We start from the raw sequence: 16,112 nt of genomic DNA on the forward strand, positions 1-16,112 counted from the left end.
TGGTGGCTGCCTGTCATGAAAACTGACAACATTCTCAACAGTACATCACACATTGTTCACCGCCAAATTATTCCTGCCTCACAAATGTTTCTCCCACTTGACAGAATACTCTAATTTGTCATTTTTTGTGCTTTATTTTAGTATCAATGGAAGACTCTTCTTGATTGTCAGCGCACTCAGCAATGACAGTAAATCCATAAGCAACCCAGCCGTCACCACAGTCGAACAAATGTTAGACGGTTCCGTCCGACCAATTTGATTTGAAGCAATTAGTTCTCACCAAACAGTTTGATTTAATCTTCAATTATACAGTATTGTTGTAAAGGGGTGCAACAGTTAATCAAACTAATTAATTAATCGATAATAAAAGATAATTGATTGATTTTGTATTCCATTCCATTTTAAATACAGTAGCAAAAATGGCACAAAAAACATGTTGCTTCACAACACGTGAGCTTGTAGATCGGCTATTTTTGTGCAACAACAATGTTGTATTACAAAGTATAACGTCTTAAATGTACCTCTCTGAGCAGCATGATTAAAAAAGGTTATGTCAGGTTTGTCACATGCTCTCCATTTCACATGATTAAGAATCTTCTGCAGTATGTAGCCTACTGTAAATAGCATAACTTGCAAATTTCAAAAAGAAAAAAAAATCTCCTATTCAAGGATTGAGTTGACATCTGCAGTTCTCACATCCAGGGTAATGGCAACGATAAGCAAAAAAAAACTAAAAAAGTACATTACATTACATTTTTCTTCTCATTAAAAGATCTCCCCTCACAGAAGAATGTTGCAAGGAAGCTGACAGCACTGGGACTATATTACTGAGGCACAAGTCAAGAGTGAAATATTAAATTGAACATCCCTTCCTGCTTCACTGATCACAGCTACCACTCAAATTTAACTTGTCCTGATCATCTTTCTCTCGGCCAGCAGTACACTTCTGACACCACGTGAGAGCCGGGATGTGAAAGCTGTCTCTTCTGTATAAACTCTTTTATAGCCAAATGAGAAAGGAGACAGCTGTTTATTGACTGCAGGGCATTTTGAGTAGCCAAAGCTCTACACCTCTGCAGTTACTCTAAGATGTTATAATAACACTGCAATAACATATTAACAATTGGATGAAATAACAAAATACTATTTGAAGAGCAACAAGGCTTTCACTTGGCTTGGAAGATTTATATGCCTAATATTGTGCAATGAAAATGATAAATATACAAACCACATACTTTCAATGCTTAAAGGACAAACCCAATATTAATTATTTTCAGCCCAGACCTTATTTTATCACTTGGGTTGCCATCATGCCAATTGGTTATGAGTTTAAAAAAAAAAGTCATAATTTCTCATACTGTACGGACTCACATGCTGGGAGGCATTGCTCAGTGTAGCTGTCAAACCATCCCTGTTGTGCAGAAACCATGTATCTCCATATTTCATCTTTTTATATTTCTTTCTTAAATGAATGCCCTATTTTATACTTTGTAAAAATCTGTCTAGCCATTTGACGTCAAGACATGGCTGAAAGATATTCAAATATAATTTAGAATAATTCAATAATTCTGGGCTCCAGACTAGCTTTTTAGTTGGTTGCACTGGTGTGCCTAACTTTTTCATTTAGGTACACCAGCATATAATTTAGGTGCACCCAGACATACAGTACACACACATACACTACATACTCTAATAGAGTAGCTTGAGGAACCAAATAGAGTGCCACTTCTCTAGGGTGCCACTTCTCCATTACAGGATACGGTGAGACACTTTTTAACCTTGTGTTGTTGCTTCCTGCATAGTGCAGGACGTGATGCGGTGAGACACTGTAACCTTGTGTTTGTTTTTCCGCATAGCAATGTTTGTTTTTCCTGCATAGTGCAGGACAGTTGTATATGTATATACTATTGCATACTGTTGTTCTGTTTTGACAGCGCTTCTTTTCTTTTTCTTGCCTTGTATTTCTGTATACGACTTTACTTACTGTACTTTCTTTCATTACTCCTTACCTCTTCACCTGTAACTCTGAACTCTTAACTGCTGTGCTGCCTCTGGGCGACTGATTCCCCCCACGGGATCAATAAAGGTAGCTATCTATTTGTAGAGTTATTCCATGCCTCCGACGCTTATGATTATTATTATGTATGTATTTCCTGCTCATTTAGGATGTTACCAGAATGATAGGCTGACATAGACAGGCAGAGGTGGATACATACATACATGCATGAAGGTGAGTACTGCTTGTTTGGAAGGCTGTAGGTCATAAATTCCTTAAAGTTCCTTATCTCCAGAGGAGAGAGAGAGAGAGGCTCAGATGACATGGGGGGTGAGGGGTAGGCGAAGTGTGCTATCGGAAGAGAAATTCAAGTGACTTCCAGGGGGTCCTATCTCCCTATGTGTCTGAGGTTTGAGGGAGAGACTCAGTTTCATTGTTGGAGTTGGAAGATGCTAGAAGTGATTAGAGGAGACTTGATGATTATATGTTTATTGTTTGAAGATTTGTGTTGGTAATATTGTTGTTGTTATTTCTGTGTTTATTGCCTAGGTTTATAACCTGACCTGGTCAAGATCTTGTTAGTAGAATGTGAGCCTACTTGCAGGATCGAAGTTAGACTATGATAGTGGTTTGACTGGCCGCTTAGTAGCACGAGTTGGCTACTGGGTGTGTTAACTGTATGTGTGTTTGTATTTGTGTAGTAAATAAAACCCATCAAAGGCACAGGTCTGAGCAATAACTACTTGATACTCCTCCCAACTCCTAGCCTATTTCAGAGGGCATTAGTCGACCAGACGCATGAGTAGTTGCGCCTGGTGGATTTCTGAACACTATTAAACTCAATGGACGCGGCCGCCATGTTCTATTTGAATGGTGTTCTCGTGCTTGATGGAGTGCACTGGTGCGAAAAATTTCAATGAAAACAAATCTGCCTCCTGGTGGCGCTATAATAGAGCAATGTTAAAAGGGTGGCATTTGTTCTTCAACGTAGTGCAAATGTGCGTGCAAAGTTTCACCGCAATCAGACGCTGCGTTCCTGATTTGCGGCATTTTGTTCAAAACGGGCCACTACTGCAAACTTTAGATGTCAATCTCAGCCCATCAGGATGGAATGTGAAAAAATCAAACAGATCAGCCTTGATCACATGACTATAGAGATCATGTCTACCGATTTGTGTGAAATTTGTATAGAATCTGAAGGAGTGATATCAAAAATCTTTTTTACATAAGTCGGCCTCCTAATCCTTGGCCTCCAGGGAGTGGCCTCTAGCGAGTGGGAAGTTTTACACACATCGGTGCAGTTATAGGTAAAAACACGAATCGGCCTGTTATAGCGCCACCATGAGGCTGATTTGAAAAAAATCAAGTGGCATTTCTTCTTCGGCCTAGTGGAAATTAGCGTTTAAAAATCGCACGCTGTGTTCATGATTTGAGGCATTTTGTTCAAAACGGAGCACTCCTGCAAACTTTGGAAGCCAATCTTAGCCAATCAGGATGGAATATGAAAAATCTGAAAGACCTGTTTTGTTTAATGATTATAGAGATACTGTGTACTGATTTGCGTGATGTTTGGACCAAATCTGTTGGAGTACTGTCAAAAAACTGTTTTGCTAAAATGGTGGCGCTATAACAGGCCCATGTGAAAAATAAGGGGCAGAGGTTCTGCTCTAGCCTCCAGGGAGTCCGTGTGCACAGTTTCGCTGCGAGCAAGCCAACGGTGCTGGAGATTAGCTGTTCACAGACGGACACACACGGACGGACGGACGGACGGACGGACAGACAGACAGACAGACAGGGTGCAAAACATAGTCTCGGCCATGCCTTTGGCCTGGCGGAGACAATAATACAGTGCTGCACCTTGTGTGGAGAAGGCTAAATGCTCGTGAGCAGCCAGCCCTGCACCACGTGCAAGAGAGAACAACAGTCTGATGACAAGGAGATTGTTTGTTCAGCTAGTCTGTGAGGGATCAGTTGAAAGACAGAGAGAGATACAGGAAAATGAACAAAGGATGTATCCAACACAAGGATTGTGCAAAGGGTCATGGATCATCCTCTGCAAGAGCAGACATGGCCTCGCCAGTCGCCACTGAGTTGAAATCAATGACATAGCCTAGTGCTAAATACAGTACTGACACCTAATAGTCCTGTAGCAAGTCCTCAAAAAAGCCCTTAGTTTTTGAGATACCCCCACCCGAGTTAGAACAAAACACAACCATGTTTTTTCTTATCTTTAGGGTCTCCCATTAATGAAATGGATTGTTGTGAAATTTTATTTTGGGGCAAAATTTGTTTTTTTGGCTATTCTTTAGAATACCCCAATCTCTGAAAAAGGCAAATCCGAATAGGGCAAAGGTGACCAAATATGCTATAACTTGAGAATTCTCACTCTTATCTTCATCAAATTTGCTGAGGTATGAACCAGGTGTCTACCCTACATCACCAAAGTCAGAATGTAATTTACATAAAGAAATACTGAAATATAGTCCTTTAAACATACCTTTAGTTTAGGCGGAAATTGTACTTTTGTAGTGAGGACTCCTCTACTTTCCCTCATTTAGAAAAAAACATACATTTATGTCAAATAAGCTGTTACTGCATAGCCTAAGATGCTATTAAACAATAACCAGTGGTTGTGTGGAGAGATCTAGTACAGTTTTATTGCAAATTAGACTTCTTTAGACATACCCCTTCTCTGGAAATAAAACATTATAGGCGGGTGCAAATATGGTTTGACCCAACAATTATTAGAACAAAAGGTTTCTCAATGGTTTATTGTAGTATCAGGTATACTTAATAACATATCAAAAGTTTACCAAAATCTGATCATTAGAAATGTCAAATTTCCAAGATGGCCGCCACCAGTTCCTTAAAAGACCATTACTCCTTCATTATTTGCCCTACACAAGTAATTTTGGTGCCTAACCCCATGTTTTGGTGATCTAGGAATCCAATTAGCATATATAAATTATAGTCAAGTGATTATAAGTACAATTATATATTAAAGCAATTGGTTATAAGCATATTTAACAATGTAATTTGACATGTCTCCCTTTTCTACATGCCATAATGCCCAGGATTGGTGAATTCATCACCTATACATGTAATTCACATTCTGTTGAAGCTTTCTTTTGATACCAATAAGGAATAAATTAATTATTACTGGGTGGTACTGTGACATTTGTAAAAACATGGCTGCCAATGTGATAGACTGGGAATATTACACAAATCTTGGAAGAAATTCCTTACCGGGAAATTTCTTCACCAATTTGTTTGTAAAGGTGTCTGGTTCCCAAACTGGGGGTCCCCCAAATGATTTTGGGGGGTCCCCAGATGTTTAGCTTGATGTGCAACATTGTTCTCTCATTCAACGGTAAACAAACCAACATACAGTATAAGTGTATACAGGGTATCTACACATTTCTAAAGTTACAATTTAATTACTCTTAAGACTCAATATTATCTCAAATATTAGGTAAGAAAAAGACAAACATTGTGAAAATAGCCGATGTACAAGCTCACAACGCTACACTCAAAAAAGATGGCCACTTGTCTGGTCTATGGGGAAGATGGACTCCTCAGTGGGGATACAGTGGAGAGAAATGGCCCCTTATGGGCCTAGAGAGGGTGTGCAAGTCAGTACAGAGCTATCACAACATGTATCTAGTGTCTGGGTGTCTAGGCAGGGGTGGTGGAGGAGTGTGGCGTGGATAAGGTGCAGATGTGCTTGTCACAAACATCTCCTTATTCCTGAGACTAGTAGTTGTGTGAGGTTTTAGTGCAAAATTAATTTCACATGTCTTTATTTTGTGATTGGTACTGCTGGCAATAAGCTTGAACCTTGATCTTTTTTTCTGGATAATTTTAACAGCAAGAAGGTACGTATAGGGGACAGCCCATGACGCCCTGGGCTCCAGTCTCCCCATAGAATCCCAATCTAACCGACCTCCACACCCATAAGGGGATGTGTCTATGCTGCTATCCAACAAACAAGCATTGCTTTTGGCAAACACCAAGTTTTTGTTCTGGAGCTGTTCTGGAGAGGGGAGAGGACGCTCTGAGCCATAATGATAAGTCAGTGGGGGCCCCTGGGAATATTAATGGTCAGCCACCACCGACTCTCCTGTGAGCCAGTCCGACATACACCCTTGTCTGCCTGACACACAGTCATGCACCACCACGTGGAGGTCCTACAACCACCACTACGGGGGGGCTGACCCTCCTCACGAACGCCTATGCCCACTCACGAGCGCCTATCTCGGGCATAGGAGCCAGCCAGACCCGCCAGGAGGTCCATTTGGGGCCAGCATACATACATATTTATATGACACAGTCTTGCAATATGTGGAGGTCTTACAACCACCACCACTGGGGACTGTCCTCACTACCTATGCTAACTCAAGAGAGCCTATCTCGGGGGTGCCTATCTCGGGAGCCAGCGTGGAGGTCCACTTGGGACCAGTGGGACTATCCAGTGAGCCAGGCGACATAGGGACACTCCTCTCAGCCTCACGCATTAGCTAAATTCCAATACCTTAATTTCTGCCTCCTCCTCACTCCGTCCTCCAGCGTGCCGTGACTTAGAAATTGTTTGCATCCCAAATGCTAATTTGCTTTTGGAGGAGCTGAGAACGAAGAGAGCGCAGGCTCCCTAAGCCACTTGGAGTGAGATCTGGCAAAGATACAAGTTTATCTTTCATGTATCGTTTGCAAAAAATGTGTTGAAATGGCGTATAATTTCTATTGGAGATTTTGCACATCGGACATGGGGGAGAGGAGAAACTCAGGGTCTCCTTGGCTCCTAACTTTGCTCTTCTGCGCTCCAAGTGCCCAGGGAGCAATCCAGTGACCCCCATACTCCCCTCTACCCACCTGAGGGGAACCCTAGGCCCACTAAACTCTAGACCAGACCCACCCCCCATACTCCCCTCTGTCTAGGCACCCAGTAGATACTCGGTTCTGACAGCTCTACACTAACCTCCATAACCACCCCGACCCCTCTTTGCACACTCACACTGATTGCCTTCCTAATGTGTTAAAACATCTATTTAATGTTTTTCAAAATCTTGTATCTACAAGATGACACTGCGCTAAAAAATATATATATTCTCGTATATGTAGGGGAGGAGTTATGAAGTTGGGTGGGTAAGGGGAGGGGTGCAGAGAGATTGGTTCATAATGCAAGACTTTTTTTTGGGGTGGGGTGTATAGTCAAAGATGAATTTAGTTTGGGCTAAATTGATCCACAGAACTATCCAAAACCTTTCAATATTGAAAACAATACTATCTATCAACTGACAATATTCTCTGCCACCACCTTCTGAATTACTGCAAATTGCAATTTGTGACTATTAGTTTTGTTGTGTTTTGTTCCAGAAAAATTTGGGGCAATGTTGAGGCAATTATGTATGTGAGCAAAGTACATCACCATATACAATCACACTCACACATGATTGCTGTGTGTGGCAGGGGCAACATGAAGCCATGTCATTAATTAATGGAAATATGAATTTATGATTTCAGTAAGAACTTTTTTATTTACACATCCAAACCAAAGGTGCATAGATTAATTGATTTTGTTGAGAATTGCAGGCCTCAATACAGAGAAGCATTACACAAATTGAATACTGTGATTAGGGGTATGTCTAAAGAAGTCTCATTTGCAATAAAACTGTACTAGATCTCTCCACACAACCACTGGTTATTGTTTAATAGCATCTTAGGATATGCAGTAACAGCTTATTTTACATAAACGTATGTTGTTTTTCTAAATGAGGGAAAGTAGAGGAGTCCTCACTACAAAAGTACAATTTCCGCCTAAACTAAAGGTATGTTTAAAGGACTATATTTCAGTATTTCTTTATGTAAATTACATTCTGACTCTTTGGTGATGTAGGGTAGACACCTGGTTCATACCTCAGCAAATTTGATGAAGATAAGAGTGAGCATTCTCAAGTTATAGCATATTTGGTCACCTTTGCCCTATTCAGATTTGCCTTTTTCAGAGATTGGGGTAGTTCTAAAGAATAGCCAAAAAAACAAATTTTGCCCCAAAATAAAATTTCACAACAATCCATTTCATTAATGGGAGACCCTAAAGATAAGAAAAAACATGGTTGTGTTTTGTTCTAACTCGGGTGGGGGTATCTCAAAATCTGAGGGCCTCTGCTACAGGACTATAAAGTAGCAAAGTGTTTTTGCTATAGCTTTAGCCATAGAGAACTATAGTAGATGATTAGATCCAGTGGTGAAAGAAGCATTCATTTGTTTTACTTACAGTAGGTAAAAGTATCAATACCACAATATAAAAATACTCTGTTACAAGTAAAAGGCCTGTACTTTCACTTGAGTAAAAGTACAAAAGTAAGTTAAAGTACTCGATTTATTTTATTTTATTCAAACATCAAAAATAGACAAAATATAAATTAGGGCTTTAGTGGTACGTATGTTTTGTAATAATAATCTAAATCTGCAAAGTAACTTGAGACTAAAGCTGTCGAATAATTGTAGTGGAGTAAAAAGTACAATATTTGGCAAAATATTGTTTTACAAAACATGTAAAGTAAAAGTACCTCAACATTTGACTGAAGTAGTAATATCCCATTTGGAACAGCCAATTCAGTGTTATGACTTTTTGCTCTAGCCAAATTAAATGGCCAAAGTAAAAATGGGCTTCTGTATAGCACATGGCACTACTGAACCAAGATACATACAGTACACACAGTCAACCGGGTTTAAAAGGTGGTCCACCTCTAATTAATATTTTTTAGAAGAATGTATATTTAGAGACTGTATGAAACTGTGTTGCATTTTTACTCTAAGTACAGTATATTGTGTTATGTGCACACCACCACCAGAGATGTGGGTGTTACAGATTATTTACTTTATGCTTTGGCAGAAAAGTTTTGTGCTGGACTTATTTTTGTTGAGTGTATATTGATGTATATTGCATCGAAGCATACATCTACATTAGGTTTCAGCTGCCACACTCTCCTTCCCCCCTCATCCCCCCCCCGATCTGAGGACAACCACCACGTCTGCTGATGTTTGTACGTGTGTGTGTGTGTGCACGTCTAAAAGTGCCAGTATGGCATGAGTAGTGTTCCAGGAGTGAAGGACGGGGGGAGGTGATATTTTTTAATTATGTTATTTTGTATATCGTTGCTGTCCCGCAGAAACCTCTTACAGTATCTCTGTATTTGAACCTTTTTATGTTTGTGTTTTTGGTAAATTAACTCCCTACTTCGTCATACTACAGTGTCACTCAAAAGTACTGTAGCAAAAATAGCCGATGCACAATCTCAAAACGCGTCGCAATGTGACTCGTTTTGGGCTTGTACTACCTGCTATTTTTGGAATTTGAATCCTGAAAAGTAACTGTTTTGGACATGTGAGGTTTCCACCCAGCAGAGACGATAATGTAACTTATCAGGATATAGCTCTATACGTTTTATAGTTGATTGAAGAGGATCCCTTATATTGTGTCACTTCTTGTTGGAAGATTGTGGGGGCGCAGAGGAAGATGGGAATAAGAACAAAGGGGCTACCTTGCAGAAGCCAGCTGGTGAAAAGTAAAGAAGTACATTAGCAGTGTGTTGCGTAGTCGTACTGGCAGATCTTGAAGACGTAATGACAAACACCTCTGCTTATATATCGCTTCAGTCCTACCAATTTAAATTAACAAGCTTTCTGTTAGTGGTTTTACGGTATAGTAGTAAATAACAAGCCATTATGTCAAACCCTCAATTCTTAACAACTTAACGTCTAACATTTCGTTGCTGTCAGGTAGAAACCTCTTATCTCCATATTCCAACTTTTTAATGTTTTTTTAATTAATGTCATACTTGCATCATACGAGAGTGCCGCACAAAAGTACCGGTAGTGAAAATAGCAGATCTACAAGCATTGCGACGTGTTGCGAGCTTGTAGCTATTTTTCAATATTTTAAAACTTTTCTTTTTTTAATAATACTGAAAAAGGAACGATTTTGGACATACACGGTTTCCACCCACCAGCGACAATTTGCCGCTCTAAGAGAAAGATTGCAGTGAAAGAGAGCTTGGTTCATGATGGATCATGTCTGCTCTGCACACTAGATCAATACAGAGCTCAGGTATGCCTGCTCCCTTATGGTTCGCTGTAATTAATTGATTTAAATGATTATTTAAAAAAAAAATCTGCCATTTAATTTTGTTCACATCGATTTGTTGATATACTTATCTCTGCCAGGCCGAGGGGTGGGTAGGTGTGTGTGTGTGTGTGTGTGTGTGTGTGTGTGTGTGTGTGTGAGAGAGAGAGAGAGAGAGAGAACTGATCTCGGAAAACACTGGCCCTATCGGCACCAAACGTTGTGTGCAAGCTGTCAGTAGTCTAAGGAAGACACTCCATTTTCTTTTCAAATTGGCCTCATGGAAGCTACACTAGGCCGCTTCACGTTCTGTCCTATACTTCATGAACCATAGGTTGTACATTGAAAAGGTCCTTTCCCCTATAGAGTCCTCAGATCTTGATGCAGCTCTCCTTATAGGCCATGCCATATTGCATGTTCTTCAAAACACACTTTTTGCTATGCTAACTACTCCTACAGTACATATTTTGTCCAAAACTCAGACACTGTACTCATGTGATTTTTAATATTCCCTACCGATTGGCTATAATTTGCTTCCAAAGTTTGTGGGAGGGGCCTATACAAGAAAATAACAAAAAACGTCTAATATCAAGGGCCTCTACACAATGAGTCGAAAGGGATTTCACTTAGACCCATAGGAGGTGCCACAAATTAGACAAATGTCAGTTTATCATTTATTTTCTCTATAGCTGCCTCTATATCAAGTGTCGCTCTCCCTCGCTCTCTCTTGCTCTCGCTCGCTCTCTCTTGCTCGTTCGTACTGGTGAAAGTCACAGGAGTGATATGAAATGTAAGCTTGAATTGTGAAACACATGCACATCCCAGACCTACTGTAGGCAGAGTGCTGGATCGAAAAGGGTTCAATATGTAAAACAAAAAAAATCTGTACACCAAGTAGCTTTGCAAAGGTTTATTGAGTGGAAACGGGAGTAAGTGGTGTGCAGATTTTATTGTTGACATGAAATGTAAGCTTAACATACAGTAATCACGCAATGATATTGTTTAGTTAAAGGGATATTTCACTTTAAAACGTGTTTGAAAGTGAAATATCCCTTTAAAGGTTTCATGACATGCTGGTTTACAAAACATAAAAAGTCTTCATGGCCCTTCAAATGTGTATTAAAAGGAAAAAAATAATTTGATGTCATGAAACCTTGAACATCAATGACTGTCTTCCTGTGCTGTGTTCAAGGGCTTATAGAGAAATACTACTTTTCAGTTGCTCCTCACTTCAGCTTCATCCACAAAGTGGACAGACAGTCCATTATTAAGAATTTATTTTGTGAGAGTCTGATTAAGAATTATTTCTAGGCTTGATATCCGCAGATAATGTTACATTGAATACACAAAACACACAAAAAACACATCCTAGTTTGTACATTACGTCTTTAAATGGCATAAATGGACAGTAAAGTCCAATTGGTCTGTAACAGTTAATTGGACGATTATAAAAAAAAGAATCAATTAGATATTTTCAGGTCGATTTGATGATATATTTGATCACAAAACATGCTTCTCTATTATTCGATTAATGAAAAATAAGTGATCAATAGAATAATCGCTAAGAAAATCTATAGTTGCAGCTCTGTATTTTGGTGGATAAATTATTCTGTGCTCATCAGGTATGATCTTTTTACTGTAACAAAGACTGTTAGTGTTAGCTCATCTCAGGCATGAGAAGCTGACAAGATGGGTCTTCACTGTTCTTTTTTCCCTTTGAGTCAGATAATTATCTTTTCACCACCTGTTGCAATGGACTTTTTGACAGAGCATTGAAGAGTACACATTAAGCTGGGGTGCTTTACGTCATCTGCCGTCAGTATACTTTGCGCTTCCTGACAATGACAGCGTTTACAGTACATGCACAGAACAGTTTCATCATTGACTTTAATTATGCTAATAATTTCATTAGTTGTTTACATGCGAAACAGAATGATTTGCTGTTAATGCTACCAATTTCATGCACTCTTGCACTCTGATTATTGATTGAACAATTCGTATCCTTGCCAATGTGGATAATTTCAACCCTCATTATGCTGTAGCCTCCATTGTACTTTTTTAGGCAGTTTTTGCTTTAATAGCTGTGACCAAGAATAGCTACTGTAGTATAAGCCACTCTGTCTGTCGTTTTTCTTTTTTGGTCTGTCAGTCCAAAACTTTCACACACAATACAAAGCCAGTGATGGATATGGAGAGGGATCAACATGCAGCACAGATCTTCAGCCAGAATTGATCCAGGGACGTCAAGATTATGTGGTTGACTCACTATCCAGGGCCAGGCAGCTACTGGCATGACCCCCGCAGTTACATTTTACTTGCAACTTTGTTGCAATTTTGTTCATTCTTGTACCACATAACAGCCAGGTACTCGGATTAGTGTTGTAACGCATGAAATATCTGACGTGGTCCACCGGCCGGCCGGTCTCCCTTAAGGGAGAAGTTCACCCAAAATATGACTTATTTTCTATCAATTACACATCCCATGAAGCTTTGAATTCATAGATTTTTTTTTGTCGCATTCCTAAACCAATCATTTGGGTCATCGGTCAGCTGGAGACTCATTAGGAGATACAATTGAGACTCCGCCGGTCATCAAATTATTGTTTTATGAATGAAAAATCTCTATGAATTCAAGGCTTCATGGGGTGTGTGTAATTGATAGAAAATAAGTAATTTTTTGGGTGAACTATTCCTTTAAGCCAATTTAAAAATAAGAAGATGTTACATGGGACCAAGTGGTGAACAGTTCAACCGACCGAATGACAGGCATCGCCATCGTTGAAGCGTCGCTGCTAGCGGGGCTAAAACATTTTTCTTTTCTTGGCTCTTTAACGACTACATTATGCGTGTTATTTATATACTTTACAGTATGTAAACTTCTACAGATCCCATAGAGAAAGGGCAAAAGTGTCTCACCATTCATCCTTGATGGCTGGGCTCACACTTATAGAATGATTGTGGATAGTGTCATTATCTCTATCCATCTAGAGCTCAGGGGAAATCACAGCTTGTTCTATCAGTCAGACTGAGGAACCGTTTCTACTTGCTCTGAGCCTCAGCGGTACTTGAGGTTAGATATTTCACCACATTGCCATGACAACCGTGAGACTCACATTTTCAACGGGAAAGTCAGATAGTGTGATCATATTGGAATAGTTTAATTTCTTTCCAAAAAGATTTGAAATTTGTTTTATCAAATAACACATTTCAATTCTGCATCTAGCATTTTCTGTTGATTACTTTTTCCTATCTAGCAGGGTGTTAAAAATTTCTTTTCTTGCAACTCCCTGTCTGGCTAGCATGGATCACTTTGTAAATACATTTTACAGTTTGGCTCTGAGGATGGCAATGTCGGTCCGCCCATCCGTCCGTCCACCGCTTTGGTCCTAAACAACATATCTCAAAAACTACTGGCTGGATTGCCATGGAATTTGCTGTGCATTTTCATGTCCCCAGGATAATGAGCAGTATTCATTTTGGGGACCCCATCGCCTTTGCTCTATCGCCACCCTTCACCCAAGCTTTCCATTGCCCACAAGATATCTCACATACTAATGGACAGATTACCATGAAACTTGCTGAGCACACTGCTGTCTGCAGTGGATGAACTCTAACCGTTTGACTGACCCTATGATGTTTCCTCTAGTGCCACCCTCTAGGTCAACTTCGCACAAAATATATTTTGTAACCCAATAGGCAGTATAAACCCTACCGATTTAGGTGACTCTGTGGCCTTTCCTTGCACCTGCTTCAGTGAATATACAATATATGCCCCCCCCCCCCCCACACACACACACACACCTAATAATAATTTTACATTTCCCCAACCTTTGAGACTGCAGCGCCCTAAAAGGATGGCAGCCTTTAGCCTTCAGACTCTTGTATTGTTAGTGCCTCTACTGGTATTTAGAAACAGACTGGACTTATGACACACTCAAGGCCATATACCTCCCATTACATTAATATTAATATTGAATCACATTACTCAAAATTATAAATAATAAATTAAAGCTGCAAGCAGCGATGACGGGCACTCGCACATCTGTCCACATCAGAATAGGGAGAAGAGCTAAGTAACTCTAATAAAGGACAAGGATTTTCAACCGAGGCCAGTGAGGCGACTCATGACTCTATACGACAAACCGTTCAAAAGTTATAGCAAAAAATTGGAACTATCAAATATTGACCAATCAGAAAAGGGGTGGAGCCAAGTCACGCCAATGAAGGACAAGGACTCGGACTGAGTCCAATGACATCATCCACAAGTCTGTATGCCGATCAGCTCAAAAGTTGCATAGAAAAAAAACATTCTTCTAGGAGGAGTTCGTGAAAGTGCGACCCGTGAAAATGGCATGAAATGCACAAAACGTTTTTGTAAGTCGGGACATGATACACGTCGTGCGTACCAATTTTCATACAAATAGGTGAAACCGTATTGTGGGGCTTCAACTTTAAAATTTTGTAGGTGGCGCTATTGAGCCATTAGGCCACACCCCTTTTTGAGATCTATAAAATACAACTTTTTGAGCACGTTTAGGCCCTCAAAAACACAATAAAATAATAATAATTATTAATTCCTTGCATTTCATACGTGGAACGTATACAATGCAATTTTTTTTCCAGCTCTAATGTGTAGATACGCCAGCATTGTTTTTGTAAAGACGTCTTTGTTAACAGTAGAAGTGTTTTAAAAGGTTGTTACTGCTTGCTCCTAAACCCGATTGACCATAAAGACGGGTGTACACGGATGCGTGGTACAGTATGGTCAGCACTAGATTTAGAATGGTCAATGTGACCGACGATTGGTTAAATGGTGATGTGCATTTATATAGTGCCTTTATCCAAAGTGCTTTACAATGTGCATTACATTCACCCATTCACACAACTCAAACACTGACAGCGGAGGAAACCATGCAAGGCACCAATAACCTGTTTGTCGGGAGCAGTTAGGTGTTAACTCACTGAGTGCCAGTATTATTTCTGGCTATTTCTGGCCAGTGCGATGGAGTGGATGGAGCTGCAAATCTTCAGATAATGATATCATTTTTTTCAAAAACACGTCAAACACGTCATTGGCACGTTGCGCCATTGCGGTAAAACACGTGAAACACGTCAATTGCACTCAATGAGTTAAGTGTCTTGCTCAAGGACACTTCAACACTAACACAGGAGGAGTCCGGGATTGAACTGGGGAACCTTCCGATTCCCAAGTGGCCGTTCTACCTCCTGCCGCCCTTAGGGGCGCTCAGTAGGGACAGGACTCACTAAAAACCGAGGTCCCCATCCACACATAGACAGATGGGTAGCGAGCGTAATGCCTAATTTATGCTCCGTCCTACAATGGTGTCGTGCACCGGAAACAGCCGATCTACAAGCTCACAACTCGTCACATCTGCGACACCATTGTGTGCTTTCATGGGATAAACCAGAATAGCCAATTGGGCGCGAGGCGCTGCCCGTTGATGCTCATCCTGCAGCATGTGCAATAAGAAATCTCCAAAGAAGAATAAAGTCTGCACACTGGGTCATGCGCCAAAACTTACAAAAAACAATGGGTTCCTTTTACACCATTGGGTGTGACGTTTCGAGCCTACCGGCTCTTCATCATTTGGTTTGATGAAGAGCCAGTAGGCTCGAAACGTCACGTCCAATGGAGTAAAAGGAACCAAAATAAAATGTTAAGCTTTGGAGCATGACCCAGTGCGCTGACTTTTATTCTTCTTTGTGGCTTCTGACCTCAGCCCAGCACCTGGTTTTTAGTGAGTGGATGTGCGTGCTATATTGTTTGTTTCAATAACAAATCTCCCCCAGCCATCCGGACTGAACAGAACAACGATACAATATGATTGATAACGTGGAGCTGGTAGCTTACACAGATTACAGTCAGTCTGAAGTGTTGGGATACAGAGAGTAGAATACGGGTCTGTAATTAAAGACCGCCTTGTTTGTGAGAATGACTGGTGTGTGAATCAGCTTAGCTGTCAGCTGACA

The sequence above is a fragment of the Gymnoscopelus braueri genome (genome assembly GCF_963280865.1).
Source record: "Gymnoscopelus braueri genome assembly, chromosome: 13".
Taxonomy (NCBI): domain Eukaryota; kingdom Metazoa; phylum Chordata; class Actinopteri; order Myctophiformes; family Myctophidae; genus Gymnoscopelus; species Gymnoscopelus braueri.